General features: G+C 37.1%; 1 non-coding gene across 1 annotated transcript; it reads left to right on the top strand.

Moving 5' to 3' along the window:
* Positions 1-290: 290 nt before the first annotated feature.
* Positions 291-397, top strand: LOC138082496 (U6 spliceosomal RNA). Its single transcript, XR_011145123.1, has one exon. It is a non-coding gene; the product is annotated as a U6 spliceosomal RNA (small nuclear RNA).
* Positions 398-10549: the final 10152 nt, after the last annotated feature.

Below are 10549 nucleotides of genomic sequence, written 5' to 3'. Positions count from 1 at the left end.
CAAGACTCACAATGTAATTTTCAATTTATTGTCTTAACTCTTTCATCCTCAGTTTACAAATGAAACTATGTCAGATCTGAGATTTAAACCCAGGCCTTTTTTACTCCAATACTCATGCATTTAATCACTAAACCAATTAGAAAAATAAAGATCAAGAAAGATTGGGAATGATGTGGGTAGAAATGGAAGGAAATGAAGTGTATTTGTTTTCTCATCTGATTAAAGCTTATAGTATTATCCTTGAATTAGACAATTAAAGCTTCAAGTGTGAATATTTGAAAAACATTACAGTGCTCGCTTCAGCAGCACATACACTAAAATTGGAACGATACAGAGAAGATTAGCATGGTCCCTGCGCAAGGGTGACATGCAAATTTGTGAAGCGTTCCATATTTAAAAAAAGAAAGAAAAACATTACAAAAATTATAAAATGTAAATCAAGATAATATTTTCCACATTACTCAAGAAAAATAAGAAATGTAGTGATTAGAGGCCTGTGTTCGTAGGCAGACACACCTGGGATAGAATTGAAAAGTCTCTCCTCAGTAAGAGTGTGACCTCAGGCACATCATTCATCTTGTTGAGCCACAAAAAGACAGTGTATCAGCTGACTTACAAAAACAGAACTTTATGTTGCTTATAAAAAACATACCTTTAAAACATAGACTAAAATCTAAGCAAACACCAAGGAGGAACACTAACCCAACAGTCATCAGGGTTGGCAAGAAAAATAGAATGTGTTAATGTGTAAAACTAATGTGTAAAAATAGAATGTGTAAAGACTCTGATGCTGGGAAAGATTGAAGGCAGAAGGAGAAGGGGACAACAGAGGACGAGATGATTGGATGGCATCACTGACTAAAATGACAGCAGTTTGAGCAAGCTTCAGGAGATGATGAAAGACAGGAAAGCCTGGTGTGCTGCAGTTCATGGTATCTCAAAGAGTTGGACATGACTGACCCACCAAGCAACAACCAGTGTGTAGCAAGACTTATCTGGATAACCCCAAACTGACAGGATCCAAAGATACAGCAAAAAGATAACACAAACACTACATTCTAGAAAGAGCAAGGTAAACAGCAGCAGACAGACTGTTTCCAGGGCTTATTATGAGAGAGAGGAAGGGAAGTGGATTTCCTGCCCTCAATCGTCATCTCATCCAATCTTCTTCTCGGCCCTGTCTGTCTGTATAAACAAAAATCAGAGAAGTAAGGGAAGGAGAATGAGGGAGAAAAATTAAGAGATAGAGACAGACTGAGCGAGAAAGAGAGAAATATCCTCATTTCCTGAAATCAAGTAAGGGATCCTGAGAGAGTGACTCCTAGGAAGTAGGAATCTCATTCTCCAGGCGGATACCTGCCTGTGCAGTAGATTGGCTCAGCTATTAGAGCCCCACCTTTACCCTAAATCCTATTGGATTGAAGAAATTTGAAAAGAGCAAAGTAGAGAGATGCAATAGAGCAGCCTGCTTGTCAACCTTGTGTCAGATGAGAGAACGTGCAAGTTTTCAGCAGGCCCAATGGACACCATAGGAGGTAGCACAGATTGAGCTGTCTTGAAGGTAACCCTGAAGAAGGCCACCTCTGGACCAAGGAGCTCAGAAACAAGGGACAGTGGGATGTACCGACAGAACACAAAGGAGGGAAATTGGGACTAGTTTGAACTAGAACTCCTCTCCCACATCCGTAACCTGTGCAATGGGTGGGATTTTAATATTACTGATCAGAAAGGGTCTTTCTGGAACTGCTACAGGATTTGTCTGAGATAAAAATACCATTATGTGTCACCAGGAAAAGGGAAATTCAACACAGGATGGCTGAAGTCAATGGTTAGAGAAAATGAATCTATTTTATTTGTGCTTCACAGAGTTTACAGATCAAAGTCTATTCTTTTAACTGCAAACTGGTTTCAAAGGTAATATAGAGAATAAGCCTAAATTGATTAAAGATCTCATACATAATGAAGATGGGCAGAGCATGAACCTCTAGGTAATGAATGAAATACTATCAAAGTGCCATAAGCAAAAATTAATTCTGGGGCCAGATTGCCTGGGTTGGTATTTTGATGGGTAGCACTGAACAAGTTGGGGAGGCCAGGTGATTCCACCCTCCTTTTTAGTATAGTGGTCAGTATCTCTGCCTGTCACATAGGAGACCTGGGTTGAATTTCCTGATGGGGAAGCAACGCACCATTTTGGGCTTCCCTGATGGCTCAGTTGGTAAAGAATCAGCCTGCAATGTGGGAAACCTGGGTTCAGTCTCTGAGTTGGGAAGATCCCCTGGAGAAGGGAACAGCTACCCACTCTAGAGCTCTGGCCTGGAGAATTCCATGGACTGAATAGTCCATGGGGTTGCAAAGAGTAGGACACATGACCGAGCGAATTTCACTTTCACTGAGAAAGTTATTTCAATTCTATGTGCCTCATTTCCTCATCTAAAAAGTGGCCTTAATAATATCACCTTCCTCTTGGGTTTCATGAGGATCAAGTTATATAATAAAACAAGCACTTCAAACAGTGCCAAACACACATATAAGCTAGCTACCAGCAGCAGCATTATTATTAATACTAAGAGAAATAGAAAAACATCTGTAGAGGCAACTGAAAAATGATGTCGATGACAAATAAATAATAAACATTTGCATGATTCAAATAATATAATTACCACCCAAGGAAAAACTAGTAATAAAGAATAGAAAAGTAAAAACATGAGTGAGAAAATTCTTGAGCCTTCCTACATAAAAAGCACAGTAGATGACAAAAAGAGTAAAGTCTCAAAAGAAGATAAGAAAGAAAATAGTTAATAAAATGAGAAAACACTTTATACATATAGAATTGTCAATATCGATATAGTCAAGAATAAACAAAAATTTAATAAAGAGGGATTTTTTAAAAATAGAACAAATAAAAAATAAAAATTGTAATCACTGTTAGCTCAATCAAAGGGTAAGAGGCAACCTCATATAGTGCTGTACAAATTGGTACAAACTTCTGGAAAACAATTGGTAATATAAGCCAAAGAGAGTCCAAAATGTTCTTGCCCTTGGAATTGAAAATTATATTCATAGAAATTATATAAAGGAGGTACATAAACTGTATTGACAAAGAAAAAATATTAATGCAGCATTATTAAGAAGCAAAAAATATGTTTAAATGTCCATGAATAAGGAATATTTATGAAGTATATGAATCTATTAGAATATCAAGCAGTCATTTAAAATAAGGTTTTCTCTTAACTGTGATTGAAAATTTCTCTGTTCAATTTAGTGAAAAGAGAAGAATATAAAGTTAACTAAAAGTAATATCTCAATTATGCAAATAAAATTCCAGCAAAATTAAAAGAGTAATACAAGGTGAATGCACAAAAATGTTAACAGTGATTATTTTAAGTATGTGAATAATTTTTTCCTTAATTCTAATCTTGGTAATTTTAGTTTTCTATAATGGATATAAGTTACTTACAATCAGAAATCTTAAATTTGTAATTAAGCTTTCAAATACCATCAGAGTTTGGAAAATAGAAGCAGCCTACAACCAATCCATCTCAATGCTGTGTATACGTGCCCATACATGCACAGGTACATACTATCATTCAATAGGCATTATGTTTGCATTGTGTGAAACATATTCCTTTAGTTAGGTTGGTTTCACTGTGCTCTTGCTTTAAAATTTATTCTTTTAACCATTTTATTGCACTTCTTTGTAAGATAAATGTTAACCAGGAAGATTCATTGCTCTCCTAGGTGAGTCTGTTCCAGCGTAGAGAAAATATATTCTTGAAGGTCAGCGCCGACTTTCCATATTCGTTCCTCTTATTTGCTTGTGACATGTGGATTGAATGTTTTCATTAGTCTGAGACTTGGATCTTTTGCCTCCTAAACCTTTTTTCTTTTTTGTGACTGTTTTGTCACAGTTTATTAAAAGCACATTTTGTTCTGTGGAATTAGATTCCCATCTCCTTAGCTTGATGGAGTTTTTGTCTATTCACCTGAGAATTGTAGATTACAGGATAATTCAGTAATACTTTAAATCAAGGAATTTAATAAAACTGCTATGTTGAATATAATTTAAAGGTACTCTAAAGGAGATTAGTTTAAAATATATGGACTGCCTTCCAGTTTCTATAACCTTTTACAGACACTGATCATTTATGTGTGGTAAAAATCCAGATTTAAAGTTTAAATTATATGCATTTGTATGTATGTATCTTTTTTTGCCTTTTACAAGCACACATAAATATCTGCAAAGAGAATTCAAATTGAATGTCACAGAGAAGAAAGACAGACAACATAGATAAATAACAAAAGCCCTTCAGTTCAGTTCAGTTCAGTCACTCAGCCGTGTCCGACTCCTTGCCACCCCGTGAATCACAGCACGTCAGGCCTCCCTGTCCATCACCAACTCCCGGAGTTCACTCAGACTCACGTCCATCAAGTCAGTGATGCCACCCAGCCATCTCATCCTTTCTCGTCCCCTTCTCCTCCTGCCCCCAATCCCTCCCAGCATCAGAGTCTTTTCCAATGAGTCAACTCTTCACATGAGGTGTCCAAAGTACTGGAATTTCAGCTTTAGCATCATTCCTTCCAAAGAAATCCCAGGGCTGATCTCCTTCAGAATGGATTGGTTGGATCTCCTTGCAGTCCAAGGGACTCTAAAGAGTCTTCTTCAACACCACACTTCAAAAGCATCAATACTTTGGCGCTCAGCCTTCTTCACAGTCCAACTCTCACATCCATACATGACCACAGGAAAAACCATAGCCTTAACTAGATGGACCTTAGTTGGCAAAGGAATGTCTCTGCTTTTGAATATGCTATCCAGGTTGGTCATAACTTTTCTTCCAAGGGGTAAACGTCTTTTAATTTCATGGCTGCAGTCACCATCTGCAGTGATTTTGGAGCCCAGGAAAATAAATTCTGGCACTGTTTCCACTGTTTCCCCATCTATTTCCCATGAAGTGATGGGACCGGATGCCATGATCTTCGTTTTCTGAATGTTGAGCTTTAAGCCAACTTTTTCACTCTCCACTTTCACTTTCATCAAGAGTCTTTTGAGTTCCTCTTCACTTTCTGCCATAAGGGTGGTGTCATCTGCATATTTGAGCCCTTAATCTATCCTCAAGTTTATTTTTGTTCCCTGTTCTTCTCACCCACACTGTCCTCTCATTCTAGCCTCCTCTTTCCTCTCCCCTCTACTACTCTCTCTTCCTACCCCTACCCCACTATCTGTGTATGTCTGTGTTTTAAAGAATTTGCGGGCTATGATTTTCTATCTTTATGTCAAATCTAAAGGAAAATGGTCTAAAATTGTCGATTATACTTATTTGGTCATTGTGAGACATACAAAAAAGAAAAGTAATCCATTCAACATTCTATTCACTTTTTAAAAATCAATGAAAAAACAGGAAAAACTGTGACTTTAAACATTTGCCACATACTGGTGATCTGAAAAAATACTATGTCCAAAGTAAACAAACTGAAATAGTGTACCAGCTATTTTAAAGCTTCACCCAAAAAGTACTTGGAGTAAATTTTTAAGTCACCTTAATAAGCTACTTCATTTCTTTGATCCTCAATTACTTCCTTTATTTTATAATAATAAAATTTTTCCCTAAAAATATAATAGCTTCTTCCCTGGTGGCCCAGATGGTAAAGTGTCTGCCTACAATGTGGGAGGCCCAGATTTGATCCCTGGGTTGGGAAGATCCCCTGGAGAAGGAAATAGCAACCCACTCCAGTACTCTTGCCTGGAAAATCCCATGGACCCAGGATCCTGGTAGGCCACAGTCCATGGGGTCACAAAGAGTCGGACACGGCTATAAAAACTAGAAAAAACACAAAGAAGGCGGGAGATTACATGGGCAGAGATCCTCTCTGGCAAATGAGTGGTTTGAGCTACATGTTGCACACCCCAGTCCTGAGTCCCACACTCGGAAGACAAATCTCTTTGGCTGGTTAGAGGGCCAGTGGGTCTAACAGAAGAGCTGAGAGAAGCCTGGACGCCACTCAGGAGGAGCATGCACACTCTTGCTTACTTCTGAGACAAGGCAGATTGAAACTCCACAGGTCACTCACCAGTTTCCTGTCATCTCACCAGCCTGAACTGAGACCCTGCTCCAGCCCTTCTTCCTTCATGACACAACTCCACGTTAGAGAGAGGGGTGCCTTGAGCCAAGGGGAGAACTCAGCTGTGAGACACAAAAACAGCTCAGACCTAGCGAGGCGTCTGAGCAGGGTGGGGGCAGACATCACTAGCCCTTACACAAGTGGCACCTCAGAAATAATCTGGGTCTCTGACTGAAGCCGCCCACACCCCGACCCCCACCAACACCTGCAATAGTGCCTCTTGCCCCAGCAAGGGTGCCAGTGCTGGGAGTAGAGGACAGCACACCCTTTAAGGGAATGGAGCCACCTCAGACACGACCCTCAGAACTTCTGCTGCAACAGTAGGGACACAACACTGCCCCTGATAGAACAGTGATGGCCACTGAAGAGAGAAGTCCCAGCTCTGGCCCTAACTCATCAACTTCAAGTTTCACCTCCTACCAAGGTGATGATAACTGACAGAACACCCTGGAGAAAGCTGTGGCTTCTGTTCATGTCAGGTCCAGCTTATCCACCAAGGCCACTGGGAACGCATAGACTATATAAGGATGCTGCCACTCACACCCCGTCAACACTGCAATAGGTAACTGCTTCACTTAATTTTATAGGTGAAGAAAAAGTTCAGCAAAATGAGAAGAGGAATTTGTTTCAATCAAAGAACAAGAAAAACCCTGGGAAAAAAAGAGAGAAAATAAATAGTTTACCAGATTAAAAAGTTCAAAGCTTTAGCAGTAAGAATGCTAAATGAATTTGGGGAAACAATAGAAGAACACAGAATTTTAACAAGGAGACAGAAAAATAATATTTTATGTAAATGGAAACAAAAAAGCAGGGGTAGAAACACTCATATCAGAGAAAACAGGCTTTGAAACAAAGTCTGAAAAAAAAAAAAAGCAGAGTCTATAACAAATGACAAAGAAGGACATTATATAAGGATAAAAGGATAAAAATTTTAAAAGGATATAAAATTTATTGAAATACATGCACCTAATAAAGAAGCATCTAAATATATAAAGCAAACTATTGTATATCTAGTTAGCTTTTCATCTTCAGTTTTTATATGATCTGATATTTTATCCTTCAAGGGCTAGTTAAGTGCATTTTCATAGAATTTCCCTCAGTTATTCCAGTCAGATGTGATTTTTCAATTTTTTCTAATAATCTGAACTATTTTGGTTCTTATAACTTTCTTCTTTGCACTCCCTCCTATTTTCATGCAAGCATTTAAAAGCAAATAAAATACACTTTACAGTCTTGTAAAATGCCCCATGGTATTTTCTATATGCCTTTAGTATAGTAGTATCCAATAGGTGTCCAATAACTATTGATTTAATGCTCAAATTGGCATTTATTAAATTTGTAATATACCCACTGAAAACTAACTACAATATCACTGAATGTCTAAATGCTCTCTTAAGTATTCTTTTCAAAAGCACACTCTATAACTGCTGTTCTGGTACTTTCTATTATATTAACAAATTTCCTTAATTTACCGAAAACATTAGTAGGATTTTTTATAAGTTAGGGGCCTTTACTAAATATGTATTTACACATATTTGGGGGAAAATATCTACTTGAATACAGAGCATGTTTCATCAAAATTGTTAAATGTTAATTTTCCAGCTATTATTTTTAATAACGAGCAGATATTGTAATAGTCAGTTCAAGTGTAGTTATGTTAAGTACTAACCTAAATTAAATGTCTATGTTAGATGCTCAACTTAAACAGGTTACTGATAAGTCTTTAATTACTGTAGCTCTCATGCCTGGCCTTTCAGAAATTTCTAGGGAAACATATACTTAGATGTCTGCTTCAAATTTTGTGTTAATTTTATTTAAATTTTTAATTAAACTTTAATATTGGGATAACTGATGAATATAATTTAATGGGTTCTATAGAGACTTCCTCTTGTGACTTGAAGATAACTTTGAATATGAACATTCAAAATCCTTATAAAGGGTAAAAGTTGCTAAAGAAACAGACATTCTGAAACAGCGAAGTGTTGAACCTGAACTTTGGTGTTTATGTTTTGCTAAAAAATCAAATTACCTCCAACACAGCTATGAATCTGGAATTTAGGAATGTGACTTATCTTCCAGTGAAAAATAAAATATGTAAGAACTCCTGATTATCACGTCTGCCTGGAGAAGAAATATATAGACATGTCTAATTTTTATAACACTTCTCTAGAACGCATAGTTTATCATGAATTAGAATGTTTATATTTTAGCACACCTATCTTTAAAATTTTTTCTTAAATTTATCAAAATATTTTTGTGTGTTCATAAAATATTTTAAGTTAATATTGAACAAAATGTACTTTCAAACCTTAAAAAAGGGGTTCATCTACATTCCTAACTGGTTTGATCACCACAAAAATATATCTTTCAAATTGTTTTGAATGCAGAAAGTTAATCTTGGTGGACCAAAATTGCAGACCCAATATTCCAATTTATCACTTACATTTATAGGGCTCCCTTATTTACAAAATAGAGTATCCCATTTCATTCTCAACACAACCCACCCAGTAAAGAGTGCAGGGCAGTTCTTATCTTCATTTTAACAGGAGGATACTGAAGGTTGTAAATGTAAAAATGAACTGCCCAAAATAATACAAAAAAAAAAAAAAAATTCCAGCCAAAGCTAAAAATCGATTCTTAGGACAACACTTTTTCTATTGCCTCCCTCTGCCTACAAATAGAAGACTCAAGGAACAATCATTGCAGGTAGGGTTTCAATCAATTAAAGAGGTACTCATAAAGTATTTCAATAATTCCTCATATATTTATTGACTGCTTGAAATGATCATGATACTGTTCATAATGACCTGAGAAATATAGAAATCATATCTTCATGCACTTAGTTATCTATTATTTATTAAGTAAATATTTATTGAGTATATACTGTCAGGAACTGAGAAAAATACAGAAATTAATAAAATGCATCATCTACCTTCATGGGGATTACATTAGGGTTGTAATGTCAAATATAAATAATAACCATAATGCATGTAATGAGTGTTCTAATAGTCATACTTTCAAAATCTTGCAAAATCATAGTTGGAATAAATACCTCTGCTTTAGAGTTCAGGAAATGCTTCAAAGTAGTTTTAGCTACAATTTTAGAAAAAAAAAATTCACTTAAATCCTTAATTATAAAAATTAAAGTTTATAAGGAAAAAATTTAATAAGCCCTAATAATATATCTTTATTACCAATGAGAACTATTTCCAATAATAAAATGCTATTAGAGAAGGTAAAGAATATGTGAGGTGTACAGAAAGTAACAAAAAAGGCAGAAGATGAGAGATCATGAAAATACAATGCAGGCCAACCAAGTTGACTGCTTGCCTTAATAACTTTCTTGATTGTTCTCTGCATATTCCTCAGTCTATGTGAGACCTACTATATGCCCATAATATTAATACTGTGTGATGAGACATTCTGGAGCTATCAGTCTCTTCGCCACTGTACTTAAGCCCATAGACTGCTGGTATGAAGCTTGCTGATGTAATCTGTTGAGAGTAGTTTGACCATCACTAACATTGAAATGTCAAGCGAGTAAATAACTTCCAATCTTATGTTTCAAAATAAATGATGAGCTTTATGAATGCTTGGGGCTTCCCTGTCTATGCTAGTGGTAAAAACCTGCCTGCCAAATCAGGAGCCCTTAAGGGATATGGGTTTGATCCCTGGGTCAGGAAGATCTGCCAGAGGAGGACATGATAACACACTCCAGTATTCTTGCTGGATGGAGAATCCCATGGACAGAGGAGCCTGACAGACTACAGTCCAAGGGGTTGCAAACATGAATACTTGGCCATTCTTGATCTGCTTTGGTTATGCTCATGAGTTTGTTTATGCTGATCTAGCCCTATAAAACTTAGTGCCAGGGACATATTAAGGGAACAGATTATATATCTGTTCTATCATATTTTGGGGACCATCAAAGAAGAGCTGAATCTACCATATTTGGAAAGGAAAAGACCAAATAGTCTGAGAACTCATGGCTATTGAACAATGGTCTGTACCTCTAGGAACTCCTCCTATGCTCCTACTGCTAAGTCGCTTCAGTCATGTCCGACTCTGTGCAACCCCATAGACAGCAGCCCACCAGGCTCCCCCATCCCTGGGATTCTCCAGGCAAGAACACTGGAGTGGGTTGCCATTTCCTTCTCCAATGCATGAAAGTGAAAAGTGAAAGTGAAGTCGTTCAGTTGTGTCTGACCCTCAGCGACCCCATGGACGGCAGCCTACCAGGCTCCTCCATCCATGGGATTTTCCAGGAAAGAGTACTGGAGTGGAACGAACTTGGAAAAGTGAGAATCCCTCAGTTTGCTTCTCTGACCCACTGACTTCTTCCCCACTGACTCCTGAGAACTGTATGCAAGCAAACTGTAATGTTTGCTTAAATATCATACAAATATTTTAATAATCATCATCCTAA

This window comes from Capricornis sumatraensis, chromosome 7 (assembly GCF_032405125.1).
Source record: "Capricornis sumatraensis isolate serow.1 chromosome 7, serow.2, whole genome shotgun sequence".
NCBI lineage: Eukaryota > Metazoa > Chordata > Mammalia > Artiodactyla > Bovidae > Capricornis > Capricornis sumatraensis.
The sequence above is the reverse complement of the archived record's forward strand: the minus strand, read 5'-3'. Positions and strand labels throughout refer to the sequence as shown.